The 15129-nt window shown below is 41.9% G+C and overlaps 1 long non-coding RNA gene across 2 annotated transcripts in view; it reads left to right on the forward strand.

The window, feature by feature from the left end:
* LOC143788590 (uncharacterized) overlaps window positions 1-15129 on the forward strand; it is a 134266-nt gene that overhangs the window by 106014 nt on the left and 13123 nt on the right. The window contains exon 2 of one of the 2 annotated variants that reach the window (XR_013218675.1): window positions 12842-13012. This is a non-coding gene — a long non-coding RNA (uncharacterized LOC143788590). Of the gene's footprint in view, window positions 1-12815; window positions 13013-15129 lie in introns of those variants that run through there. The other variant, XR_013218674.1, reaches the window with a different exon arrangement.

The following is a 15129-nucleotide window of genomic DNA, read 5'->3' on the forward strand; positions in this document are numbered from 1 at the left end:
CAGGCATGTACTACGGAGGACAGAGAATGAACTTCAATCCAATATTGCAGCCAGCATGCAGCCAGCGGGTAAGGAAAGGGTAATTCAAACACCCGAAAACCCCGCACCTATGGCTGAAAATTGTTCCCTCCAAATTCAGGTGACAGAGTCCCTTTAAGCTGTATACTCCACTGAAGCTCATGGAATTCAGATGCCTCTTCATGCAGGTGGTGCTCAGGTTCAGAACATTTATGCTTGCTTCATGCTCTGACGGCACAGTGTGCAACCCACCCGTGTCTTGTCGTCAGCACATTGGCTGAAGAAATGCCATGCGAGGGAGCTCCTTTGAGGTGGCGTTAGTATTCTAATTTCCTTGGTGCGGTGGACAGTAGCAACCAACGAACTGCCTAGATGCTGCGTACCGTACATTTGCACTCTGCTCCCTCTTTTGTTTTGCTGTGCTGCTGGGGCAGCGTGTCCACCTGCTATTGCTCCGAACAGCACATGTCACTGTGATGGCCTTCGCTCTATGTGGAGTTTCATCATCTTCACACTAGACCTCAAGCAGCTTGGATTGACTGCCTCTCCACTCTTCCTCCAGACTCTGGGACCTTGATTTCTAGTGTGAAGTTTCCACTATCAATGATGGTTTCAGGAGCCATGTCATCTGCTGCTGTGTAGGTGCACTGTGTTTTATCAAGATCAAAGTCAGCGCAGCCATCTACTAGGAAATTTTAGAGTACTTTATGCAATCCTCTGCCGATAAGCTTTTTGGAGATGGAAATTTCATTCTCCAGCAGGACTTGGCACCTGTCCACACTGCCAAAAGTACCAATTCCTGGTTTAAAAACAACAGTATCACTGTGTTTGATTGGCCAGCAAACTATCCTGACCTTAACCCCATAGAGAATCTATGGGGTATTGACAAAAGGAAGATAAGAGACACCAGACCCAACAATGCAGATGAGCTGAAGGCTGCTATTAAAGCAACCTGGGCTTCCATAACACCTCAGTAGTGCCACAGGCTGATCGCCTCCATGCCATGCCGCATTGATGCAGCAATTGATGCAAAAGTAGCTACGACCGAATATTGAGTGCATTTACTGAACATTCATTTCAGTAGGCCAACATTTCGGATTTTAAAATCATTTTTTCAAGCTGGTGTTATAATGTATTCTAATTTACTGAGATAATGACTTTTGAGTTTTTATTGGCTGTAAGCCATAATCATCAACATTAACGAAATAAACACTTGAAATAGATCACTCTGTTTGTAATGACTCTATAATATATGAGTTTCACGTTTTGTATTGAAGAACTGAAATAAATTAACTTTTTGATGATATTCTAATTTTGGGAGATGTACCTGTACTTGTTATTGTTGTTATATCACATAAAATCCCGATAAAATACATCTAAGTTTGTGAGTGTAACATGAAATAATGTGTAAAAGTTCGCAAGGTATGAATACTTTTCAAGGCACTGTATATAAATATAAATATAAATATATATATATATATATATATATATACATATGTATATACAGTATATAAGTATATATACACAAAATGTCAATATATTATAGCGGCTATTTTGCAAAAGCACAGCAAGAATAGGTTACGGTAATTCACTTGTAACATCATCTTTTTGTAGATGACATCATCTGTCATATACAAAAAAAATAGAAACTATGGACAATATTAACACTAACAGTGAAATGAAACATAATACGAGAACTATACATTGAAAGGAATTACAGGGGTAAAAAAACCTCATCAAGCCAAGTCCCTGTAAACCAATATATAATAAAACGGGGAAATGCTATCCCCAGAGTTCTTTGCCTTGATATGGCTATACCAGTTTTTATCTAATACATTCCAGTATATATTTTCTGTAAACGTTTCATACCTCTGCAATAATATTGTTGAAGCAAAATGTTCTGCTTCCACAGGCATTTAATCATTTTTTGCGGTTTGTAGTCAGAATTTTAATAATAATACAAAAAAATGAGGTAAATGGAGCACAGTGTCATTTTAACAAGGTTGGGAAAGTGTATAGTGTGATAAGTCAAGCTGATTTTAACTTTTATGAGTTATGTAACACAGCCAGTCTGCTTTAACAGCTACATAGTCATTTCATTATGTCCAAGGAAAAAAAATGGAAGCCCACGAGGCCTACTGATCTCTACAACACTTCCTATTATGTATAGCCACGTGAGATTTCAACATATTGCTGAGGAAGTACATTTAATAGAGGTTAGTGTCTCAAATTCCATGTGCTATTATCTGCCATTTAATAGAAAGTTTAATTTTTATATTGCAGAAACGTAGTATTACAGACGCTACGGGTCTGCGGGAGTTTGTTTCAGAAAATTCCCCAGCCACTTGTGATATAAAGACATTACAACACATTACATCGCCCTCATCTGAACGAGAAACAGTGAACTCTGCAGCCCAGTCATTTGTAAAGGCCGTACATGTCTATTCTTATTCCCTTTTATTGTCCACCATGAATTACCTTTTCCTCACTAAATGATCAGAGAGCGTTATTGTCCAGGAAATTAAGATCCGGGAAGTGAATTACATACCGAGAAAAAAGTAATTTAGCTTTATTAATAGGCTTCACTTAATTCAATAAAGACAGAAATAATACATCGGGTATGAGGATGTATGAGAATATAGCCGAGCCACAATGCCACACACAGACTATAGACAGGAGCAGCGCTGTTCCTTGAGAAAATATATATATATTGTCCTCTTATTTAATACAAGGCCTTTTGGGTTAAATGAGAATCTCACCAACTTGGAAGAAAATAGAACTAGATTAGAGAAGAGTGGATTTAGCAAGATTTTAATTCACACAATCAAATGGATTTGACTGGAAATTCAATTCACAATAAATGTATTCTTCACAGGAATTAAATGTCCCCTATTACATTCTGGGGTCTGAAAAGCATAATAAGCATAACATGTCAAAAATAAAAAAAAAACTATTAACTAATCTTAAAACTAATCCCTCACTGCTCACTTGTACCAGCATTACAGTTGCCTCCGATGCCTGGCGCCCACCCGGTTATCAGAGCCTCCTCTTTCCATTGGTGTCTTCACTCTAGAAAAGGGCTTCTGGCTGCGACCATGCCTACGTGGCCAGGCCTCATCATTTGAGGTCTGCTGTCTTCACTCTAGAACAGGCCTTTCTGCCACCACCAGGCATTGGAAATCACGGCCCATCATGACATCACAAAGTTACGATGCACCGTGACCTCTGGGACTTGGTCGCAGCGGGGTGTCCCATTCTAGAGTGAAGAAACCGCTGCACGACTGTGTAAATAAGAGGCTCTGCAGACCAAATAGGCATTATGGTTTTTTTTAACCTTTTGCCAGCCCTCAACAGCTCAGTAAAATGACAGCTGCAGCTGACCTCCACTTTTCTGATTTCACGAAGAGCGAATTACAAAATGAAACCCATATTCTGGAGAATATGGATTTTTGTAAAACTCAGGTAGAATGCAGTTTCATTTGGATATATTCACTCATCTCTACTCTAAATGTTAGCCTAAAGCATAATTTTCATATTGATAAAGCCGAAAACTTTGATAAAAAACAAAATGTTCTCAATTTTTTAAAACATGAAAGTAAAGCATTTATCTACGTCATGCTGCACTCTTGTTCTTTGGGTGGGAGGTAACATCGCAACATGCCACATTACCCTCCTTCCATTAATGAGTAGCATTGTGACTCCACCGCCCAGAAGCGGGAACTTCATTCTGTTGTTTCTGATCCGTTGCAGAACCTTTTCTGCTTTTCTGAAGAAGACAATGGAACTGCACATGTTCTTCTTCCTATCTGATAAGTAAAGAGGAATCATAGTTATGATAATTGGGCCACACTACAAAGAGATATTAATGAGCCCGATGCGCATGTCTATCCACCATTGCGTAATGGAGAAGGAGGTACTTTTGTCAGATACAGTAGGAAAATAAAGGTGGCTTTGCTCATTATAAATGCATTTCTATTGTAAAAGTATTTATTTTTAAACGCTTATGAGCAGTTGAGTTTGCAGGTTGGGTTGGTGATAATCAATCAGGCGTCAACACTGACAGCTTCCGTCAAGGAGTTCTGGTCTGGTCTCGATCCTCCCACGCAACTGCAGCCTCCAGCCTGTAAAAACAATCAACAAATCAAACAGAATAAATCCATAGTTTCATTTTTGTAATCCTTCTTTGACTTCTAAAGTAATCCTCAATTTAATTTTTATGATGAGCACCAAGTGATATTCCATTTTGTATGCTATTGAGACACGAGTGCAGGGGGCTTGGCCTTGCACTTACAGCTCTCAGTCCTCTTTCCAATTTTCCACACTCACTTCTGTAATTTTCTCCATGATTGACAGGTCAGTCTTGTCTAAGGGACCTGCCTCTCCACTGGACACTCCCGGCAGCAGTATGTGTGCCATCCCCTAAGAGGAGATGTCCGGCACAGTGAGTGTTCGTGCCTGTATGAGATTGCCTGTTTGGAAACAGGTCACTCAGACAAGTGTGACCATCACTCAGGGAGTAAATGTTAGTGGTGGGTGGGGAAAACAGAAAAGAAGAGAAAGAGCTGTAAATGCAGGACCAAGCCTTCTTCACTTGCGGCTCATTAGCACAAAAATTGAATGGAGGATTATTTGGAAACCAAAGACATTTTTACAAAATTACAAAACCAGAGCTGTAGATTAAGTTTGGGCTGCAACAACCTAACACAGATATGCTTGATTTGTCATCGTGGTAGTAAAACCTGCTCACCGGCTCCCTTTAAAGGGGCCACACCACCTCGAGTATTCAAAATTTGCACAAAACTCAAAAAAACAACTATTATTAAAGCTTAAAATACATTTTGGTGAAGATCTCCTTCTTACCAACACATCTTTAGCGCCAAACTACAACTTATTACACTATCTTTAAATACTATCTCTGACATCAATAATTTATTTGGCATAACAAGGTGTGTTTTGTTTTAGAAAATTCATATGACCAATACAAATCCTAAGCAAAAAAGGGAACCATACAAATAAACGTGGCAAGAGCCTCTGGTGAGCACTCTCTTTCCTTGGGAAGAATATTGGATGTTATTTTATTATCAAGCTCCTCTGTTCATCCCACTGTCTGTAGATCACTTATGATAATAATTATTGGTCCATTAAAGGGGTTAAATTGAAAGAATTAGACAGACTGAAACACCTTTACAATATAGAACACTTTTTTCTCTTTCCATTAAAAAAGCCAAGAAATATATTACATTTGGGTCCAAAAGCATGGTTGGCTGGTGCATTCATTATGAAATTGGCATCCTTCGCATATTTGAATTTTCTGAGTATTAATATAAATACTTAATATTTCTCCCCAAATTCATCATTCCACAGCCTCATTTGTGTTTCCATACTTTAAACAATTTTACTTTACTTTGCTGAAGAGATTTGAGCCAATCATTAAGTGAACCCTTCTCTCTGGGTATGAAACTAATTTGTTGCCATGCCATGGCATGATAGTTTATATTGCAAAAACTGGTTACTATGAATTGTCAAATATTTTCCTAGGTGTGAAGTGAAGAACATTACAGATGTCAGAAGAAAGATATGAAGCTGAGTAACTGCAAGGAGAATGCTGTAGAGAGGCACATACCCAGTGCTTGGAAATCATTTTTTCATTACATGGAAGTTGATTGTGTAAGAAAGTATTACCCACTGTTTAAATGGAAAAAAAATCTAAGAAGTGAAATCAGCAGTATCACTTTACAACATATGGTCCAGCAAATCAAATTACAAAGCTTTCTACATCTCATTAACTGCAACGAGCACAGTGAGTTTGTTTAACAAGTCCCATCTTTTTTATGTGCGCGATAAGCAATGACTTTATGAAAGCATCCTCAAAGGATAGTCCTCGTGCAGAGATTAAAAACAAATCAAAAAAGGATTAGGTCATTTGGTCAAGCCTGGTTGTATTTAATATATTTTATTTCTACTCAAAGATCATGCTTCACCTTATCCCCATCTTCTCAGATGAGCTTCCTAACAAATGGCAGACATGGAAATTATCACTTTTTTTTTAATATACTAGGGGTACTAAAATTATACAGATGATGTACGAGGATACAAGCCCAGCATCTAGTAGTATCAATGTTTTTTTCGATTGAATGAGATTCAATAAGTTGCAAATTATTAGGTATTTATGTTGTATAAAGAGGTTGTCAATGCTCCTTCCCTTATTCAATTTTCCCTTCTAAACCTCAGTTAAAGTTGATGGACATGTCTCTTGTTACTCATGCCAACTATTAGAGATGAGTGGATCCACTAAAATTTGAATTCGCCTTTTAGCACGGATTTTTCCGGAAAATTTGATTTGCACAGAAGTTATTTTTTGCAAATGTCCCAAAAGCAGCTGTCTCCAACTTTTCTTACCATGATCGCTAAATTCAGCTCTGAGAGATGGTCGCAAGGCACACTCAGCATCCCTTCCTCGCACAGTAGTGACACCGAGAACCTGGTATAATGACAGCCAAAATGTTAGGTGTCGAGATCTCGCCTCTGCACTGGGGGAATTTCGAACCATCTCCGCTGCGGACTCCCATTCTTCTCCAGCCGCAGTGGAGTCTGCTCAGTGGAGACGTCGGTCCCAGTGTCTGGCTCAAGCTGATACTGGACGACTGGTTACTGCTGCCTTTCCAGCTTCTGCCATTGTAGCCAGTACTGGGCAGCGGCGAGCAGACGTTTTTGGGACAAAGTCCTGCTCTTCCCTTTCTGAGCATGCCCAGGGCAAGATCTCTCGTTGGAGATCAAGGGTCACATGCTCAGATACTGCAGCAAATCCCATTGGTCCTTTAGGAAGGTCCTGAAGGTGCTCTTCTTCTGTGGCTGACTCCCATTGGTTCTTCTGGGAAGATCCTGTTCTTGCTGCAGCTATAAAAGGTTCGCATGGCCGCACGGCTAGTGTACATTTGGAATAGTGTGTGTGTTGATGAGTGCAAGTCGTTCTTTAAAATCCCCTCCCTTGTGTATGACTGTTCGCAAAAGGTGGATGCTTGCTGTCTAGTGCCCGACTAAGCTGTCAACATAAAGACACACGATACAGCGTCTATTGCTGTAACCGCCAGTGCGGCGCCGTGCGCTTAAAGAGCGCTTTCCTATCCCAAGTCTGGGTGGTTAGTGGCATCCGCTAAAGCGGCACAGCACGCACTCTTGTGCTTTAAGTTATATTTTCAGTTACTCTGACACCCCAGTTGCGGCGTCGAGCGCAAGTGGTCTGAACGTACTGTAATCCTGTGTCTTGGGATAGAGTCCTGAGACTCCTTGCTTGCACTCTTGGTGTGGTACCGCGACCCTGTGACGCAACAGGGTTTGCTTCCTTCACACAGGGTGAAGTTAACCCTTGTCTGTATCCACATTGAACCGCCATATAGTCCGTCATTACTCAGCAGCAGGTTCCATCTCTGCATGGTGGACCCCGGGCTGCGAACGCACCTTATACCATCTCTCTTATAATTTGGTGCGTTCTGCTAGCCCTAACACAAAGCTTCCCCACATAAAGAATAGCATAATCTTGAGTCTCTTTCCTTACAGGCAGAATACTTTCATCCTGAAGTGCCCACTTTACCACCATTCACTATTCTTACATCAAGCATTATCAAATGTCTAACTGCCAGTATCATTCTATCTCCAGCTTGCCATAGCATATGAGCATCTAAAAACTGCTCTTCTGTGTTGGGCTACTCAGAAAAGTCACCATCTGGAGACCTGCTCTTCAAAGATGTTTGCTAGACCTGGTGATAATGCATCAAGCTGGCAGAAAGCTGTGGGCCACACATCATGGGCCCGCAAGCCACATGTGGCTACTAAGCCACAGGTTGGGGACCTCTGCATCATAGCATAATAAATATAAAATGTAAAAAAACAAAAATCCATATTTTCACCCCTCAACTCCACACCGTCACCTATCTGGTCCTTGCGATATCTCATTATTGCCACTGCTTGCACTGGATTTCCCTATTCATGACATCATGAAGAGCACTGTGACTTTGCATATGCGTGGAAGTCCAGGGATTCAACACACCCACCAGTGATAAGAAGATGCAGGAGGACCAGACAGGTGACAGTGAGGAGCAGAGGGGCCAGAAAGGTGAGTATAAGTGGGGATTTTTTTAACCTTTTGATGGCTCTTTACGGAGCAGCAAATTGTTGGCGACTTGAATATTTTTGCTCATCTCTACAAAAGATGTAAACAAAATTAAAGGTGGCAAAAAAATATATATATACTCATCATCATCAATTTTTCTGATGCTGTCCGGTCTTCTGCTTTTTTTTACTACTGACTTTCCTACACAAGGGCATGTGATCAGGATCAAGCAATCACTTGCTGAGTTTGGGTCATTGCTGTGGAAAGTTATCAGCTGAGAGATCACAATAAGGCTAGGTTCACATTGCGTTAATGTGCGCACGCTAACGGACAGCGTTGCACGGTGAAAATGTCGCAATTAATGCCGTGCAACGGGTCCGTTAGCGCACCCATTGACAGCAATGTGAAGTTTCCCTGTAGTGCATCGCAAGCGCGTGCCTTTTTCGGCTCGCGCTAGCGATGTGCCGTTCTTCTGTGGCGCGCCTCGGACGCTGCTTGCAGCGTCCGCGGCGCGCCCGAGGTCCGTTCCCCGCTCTCGCAGATCGGGGATCTGCGAGAGCGGGGACGTTACCGCGACCCCTAAATGCGGCCCCTAAATAAACATTGCGTTAGCGCAATGCGCTAGCGCTAAACGGATTGCCCTAACGCAATGTGAACCTAGCCTTATGTTTGTGGGGGTGGTCTATGAAGAAGACCCCAGTGAGGAATCCAGGAAGCTTCTGAATAGGTGCAGTAGAGTTTTTTTATGCTACCCGGACCAGTAAAAAAAAAGACACAGTGGGCAACCCTTTAAAGCGCAGACTTTTATTTTAATTATAGAGACTAGTTTTTTATTTATGCAATTATAATAGGCTATACGCTAATTTTTACCATTTTACTAGATATGGTTTGTGGGCTTCTTTTCTGCGGTTCACGACTCTTCAATCACAAAACAACTGTGTCCAAAATTCAAAGAAACAGTTTCTGGCTCTGTGTTGAAAAAATGTAATACTGATAAAAGGCATCAGTCATAGATTACTTATGTGTAGCTATGCAGATTGACTCTCTGAGAGATACAATGATGGTGCTGGTTATTGGCAGCTCAAATGTAGAGTAGAGTAACTCCTCTATGGGCACTTCTACAAACATTTTTTAGAGTCTGTGTTCTCAGGAGTTGCTTTTTTACAAGGTTTGCTAACTGGTTTGTTGATGCAATTGCTGTCCCTCCTATTTTGCCCCATGACAGTATTCTGGTAACCAAGGCAACACAATATATTACCATATATATATTAACTTCTCCAATGAAAGAAAAAAATTATGGGAAAAAGTGTAATTTCATTTTATGAAATGCAGTCTTCACTTAGGTGGATGCTGAAGGACTTGAGGAAAATCAAGGTTCACAAAATGATAATTTTCCAAAGAAAAATCTAATTTTGATTTCCTATGAAGTTGACCCTAGTTTTTATGTGTTTGCACACCTCTTTGAGGTGTAAGATGGCCGCCGGACAGGTCCTTGAAGGGAGATATGTATCTTCGCAGTTGGTAACTTCGGTGATGTGAGCTCAGAAAGCATGCTCCATCACATATAGTGCTGAGAGAGTTATTAGGCCTTTCCAGGGCCAGGTTTTTTACGAGCAGTGATAAGAGATGGGTGGGAATGACTGCTCAAATATCCCCACCCCTCGGGCATTGTTTGTCAGATAAAATGGAGACCGAGTGTCTCATTCAGTGTCTGGGTCTGGACTTGTGTGGATCTCCTGGTCTGTGCTAAGGCCTAAAGAACCAGACACTATCCTGAGTGGGCAAACTCGCAATATTGTGTGGACTTTTTACTTTGTGTTTTCACTTTGTGCCAGAAAAGGCTGTTCTTTTGTTTGGTTCCCTGAGCGGTTTATGCAGTCTTAATAAACCTGCCTGGACATTTTCATGAAACCCCTTCCCGTGTCTACCTTAAACGCAGCACAGTGAGTACAAAACCCTACAGGGGACAAAGATCGAAGTTTGCCATGACAATCTCTACACAGTGTGGCTATCACGAGGGTTCTGGGTAGACTACAGCTGATTACCCGGGCCCCTGCGATATCCCTCAGACTAGGGAAAACCCCGTCTGTCCCTCTCCCAGAATTTACACTGATGGTGTGCTTGTCTGGGCCACCAGGCCTGACCCTGACTCCTGTTTCAGTCCTATGCTGAAACCTCCACCCGCCTCCCAGTGATAAGACCACACACCAACCCCTACAGAAAGCACAGACAGGGAAAAACTAAAAACGCACCACGCCGCAGATACACAGGAAAACACTATAATGTGCACAGGGCAAAACAAATACAAATATAGGAAGGAGAAATATGACAAAGGATAATACACCACCAGATACAATATTTCTTCTCCTAGACCACCTCTCCAGACCGAGATCACCAGGCACAAGACACAAGCTATAATCGGCGACGCCCAAAGTCCAGAATGACTATTTAAAGGCCACGGGCGTGACCCAGCCTCCAACCCGATTACCAGCTAGATTAACCCCGGAATATCTGGATAAAGTCTAGCCGGCGCCACTGAGCGTATAGTGGACGAATGTGGAATTACCGCTGTATGTAGGACGCCCTAGTGTGAATAGCGTCCGACACGACAGTGGCTCAATATATTGGAGCTACAGTGTATAAACAACAGTAACAAGATCCTGTTGAGACCCATCCCAAGAAAACAAACATTGCATCATGATCAAGGTTGTTTCCAAAATTTGGAGATTTTGCAATACACACATTCCGTGGAACTACATTCTGGGTGATAAGAGCAGGTTTACAGCCAATTTATACAATACTTTCCCGTATCATTTCATCATTGCTAAAACATTTCTAATCTTACTCATGGCCAAGCCCCAGTGTGTTGTGTTTTCTTAATTTGGTTTTGTGTGTGTGCAGTTTACTGTTACTTCGTTGGCCTCCTTGCTAGTGTATGAATAGACGGCCTAATCCAGATGTGAATGATACCTTGTTTGTTTTGATATCTCATTTCAGCTATGCTGCAATCGGTTAATCATGGATTCTATCATTAAACATGATCTTTAATGTTCAGTCACTTAATCACTTCAGTTCCCCTTCTGCAGAATGACCTAATCTCATTGGTTTGTAAGGAGAAATAATAATCACCACATATTGAGTAAATCTATACAAGACACTGTTTCCAATAGTAGCAAGACATTTCCCCATCCTTTGACCTCCCGTGATAAAAGAGTAGATATTCATGTTGAGACAATCCTGGAAAATCACTAAGCGTGATATTGAGTTCTTACCATCAAATTGGTAGAACAATAGTTTATCTGCTCCCAATTTACCAATCAATCGATCAGACAAAAATGTCAAGATATAGATGGTCAGAAGAATGATTCTATTTTGAAGGTGAAGGACGGTCACACCAAACATTGAAATGATTTAGATTTCTTTCTTGTATATTACATAGTTACATAGTTGCATAGGTTGAAAAAAGACCTAGGTCCATCAAGTTCAACCTTTCTCCACCAATTGTTCATTTTGTCACTAATCTACTATATAATTGTCTAAGGGTCACTTCCGTCTGTCCTTCTGTCTATCTGTCTGTCTTTCTTTCTGTCACGGATATTCATTAGTCGCGGCCTCTGTCTGTCATGGAACCCAAGTCGCTGATTGGTCCTGGCAAAACAGCCACAACCAATCAGCGACGGGCACAGTCCGGCGGAAAAATGGCCGCTCCTTCCTCCCCGCAGTCAGTGCCCGCTCCGTACTCCCCTCCAGTCTGCCCTCACACAGGGTTAATGGCAGCGGTAACGGACCGCGTTATTCCGCAGTGTAATGCACTCCGTTACCGCTATTAACCCTGTGTGACCAACTTTTTACTATTCATGCTGCCTATGCAGCATGAATAGTAAAACGATCTAATGTTAAAAATAAGAAAAAAAATAAAAAATCATTATATACTCACCGTCTGTCGGCCCCCAGATCGACAACAGGCCTTTCCCGCTCGTGACGCTCCGGTGACCGCTCCATGCTGCGATCTCGCGAGGTGATGACGTAGCGGTCTCGCAAGACCGCTACGACATCATCTTGCAAGACCGCAATGCACTCTTGAGACCAGAGCGCACGAGCAGCGTCGGTAACCACTTCACTTGGATCCGGGGGCTCCGGAAGGTGAGTATATAACTTTTATTTAAGCGCTGAAATCTCATCTCTCAAGATCTTGGTCCCGAGATCACCATCTACGCTAGACTGGATGGCAGCATCTGTGAACAGCAATTTTCAAGTCTTGCTACAGATTCTCAATGGGATTTAGTTCTGGACTGTGCTTTGATCAGATAGTTTGATCTAAACCATTTCATTGTAGCTCTGGCTGTATGTTTACGGTTGTTATCCTGCTGGAAGGTGAACCTACATCCCAGTCTCAAGTCTTTTGCAGCTTCTAACATGTTTTCTTCCAGGATTGCCCTATATTTAGCTCTATCCCTCTGCCCATCAACTCTGAGCAGCTTCCCTGTCTCTCTGTAGCTCCCCTAGAAGTGACCATAGGTCTCTTGGCCGCTTCTTTAATTAATGTTCTCCTTGCTTGGGATGATAGTTTAGGTGGATGTTCATGTCTTGGTAGGTTTGCAGTTGTGCCATACTCCTTCCATTTTTGGATGATGGATTGAACAGTGCTCCATGAGATTTTCAGATTTTGGGATATTTATTTAGGAACTAATCCGGCTTTACTCTTCTCCACAGCTTTATCTGTCTGATGTGTTCCTTGGTTTTCATGATGCATAGATCACATGATATGCTTTTGCGATCAGTCATTGGAACAGCTACCTCGGACACGCCCCCTGAGGAAGTGTGGAAGAAACATGCGTTGGGGCACAGGGATGCAGGAGACTCCCAGTTACACACCAACATCCAGTAAGTTGCACAACATAGATGGCATTGAACCGCACCTCTATTTAGTCCACTATTGTAGTGTTGTTACTTAAAAGTAAGCAGCTGCTATCTCTGTGGATATGCAAACTAGTCACTGGTATGTAACACCTCTGCTGTTGGTTATATATGGTGAATAGTCCCTGTTTATTGACATTAATCTACTGATTTTCTGTGTAAATGCACAGGCACTTTTTACAGAAGCTATCTCACTGGCTGATATCTATTCACTATGAGAGTGCAATGATAACTTTTCATGTGCATGCACTTTAATACAATATTGAAATGTCTCTTTTGATCTTTGGCTCATTATGTGGTGTATATATATGTTATCTAGCCATTTGATTACCAAAATAGTAAAATAATTTTGTTTTCTAATATGCACATGCACTTTGATTGTATCTACTGTTGTGAATTCTGTTTTTGGGCTCCCTCTGGTGGTTACTGGTGGTACTGGCTGACTTTTGCTTGCACCTGTTCCCATCAGGAAACTGGGAGTTTCCTATTTAGTCTGGCTTCTCAGTCATTCTAGTGCCGGCAATCAATGTTACCAGAGCACCTCTGTTGCTTGCTACCTGCTCCAAGTCTGCAATTCAGCTAAGTTGGATCTTTGGCATTTTTTGTGTTTGTTTGTCCAGCATGCATTTATATTTCTCTTGCTGCTGGAAGCTCTAGTGATCTGAAATTACTACTCCGGTGTCATGAGTTGATAACGGAGTTAAAGTAATTTCAGGATGGCTGTTTAGGGTTTTGAGGTGACCGCGAAGTCCTCTTTTGTATTTTCTGCTATCTAGTCAGAGGGCCTCTGTTTGCTGAATCTATATTCATACTGCGTACGTGTTTTCCTCTTACCTAACCGTTATTATATGTGGGGGGCTACTATCACTTTTGGGGTTTCCCTGGAGGCAAGCCAGGTCTGTGTATTCCTCTACTAGGGGGTAACTAGATCTCCGGCTGGTGCGAGGTGTCTAGGGATAATCATAGGCACACCCCCTGGCTACTATTAGTTGCGTGTTAGGTTCAGCGTCGCGGTCATCTGAGATTCCATCATTCCTAGAGCTAGTCCGTTTTTTGCCTGAGTCCCTGCCATTGGGAACCATGACAGTATTGCCGGCCGCAAATGTATTAAAGGTATTGGCTGAAGAAAGAGAGAAAAGAAGAAGTTTCTGACACTTTTTTTTTTTTTTACTCAGAAGTTCTGTCTAGCCATAATTGCAATCTGCTGCTTTTTTCTCTCCTCTTAACCCCTGAATGGCTCAGATCTCAGCTGTTGAGAAATGGATATCCAGAGTTTAGCTACAGGCCTGAGTGCTCTTGCTTCTAAGGTTCAAAATATCCAAGACTATGTTATACATGCTCCTATGTCAGAACCCAAGATTCCTATACCTGAGTTCTTTTCTGGAGATAGATCTCGTTTTTTGAATTTTAAGCACAATTGTAAATTGTATCTTTCTCTGAGATCTCGCTCCGCTGGAGACTCTGCTCAGCAGGTTAAAATTGTGATTTCCTTGTTGCTAGGTGACCCCCAGAATTGGGCATTTGCATTGGCACCAGGGGATCCTGCGCTGCTCAATGTGGATGCGTTTTTTCTGGCACTGGGGTTGCTCTATGAGGAACCTAATTTGGAGATTCAGGCTGAAAAGGCCTTGATAGCCCTCTCTCAAGGGCATGATGAAGCTGAAATATATTGTCAAAAATTTCGAAAATGGTCTGTGCTTACTCAGTGGAATGAGTGCGCCCTGGCGGCGAATTGCAGCGAAGGTCTCTCTGACGCCGTTAAAGATGTCATGGTGGGGTTTCCTACACCCACAGGTCTGAATGAATCCATGACTATGGCTATTCAGATTGATCGGTGTTTACGGGAGCGCAAACCTGTGCACCATTTGGCGGTGTCTTCTGAGCAGACACCGGAGATTATGCAATGTGATAGAATTCTGTCCAGAAGTGAACGGCAGAATTATAGGCGTAAAAATGGGTTGTGCTTCTACTGTGGTGATTCTGCTCATGTTATATCAGCATGCTCTAAACGCACAAAAAAGGTTGATAAGTCTTTTGCAATTGGCACTTTACAGTCTAAGTTTATTTTGTCTGTAACTTTGATC

This window comes from Ranitomeya variabilis, chromosome 8 (genome assembly GCF_051348905.1).
Source record: "Ranitomeya variabilis isolate aRanVar5 chromosome 8, aRanVar5.hap1, whole genome shotgun sequence".
Lineage (NCBI taxonomy): Eukaryota > Metazoa > Chordata > Amphibia > Anura > Dendrobatidae > Ranitomeya > Ranitomeya variabilis.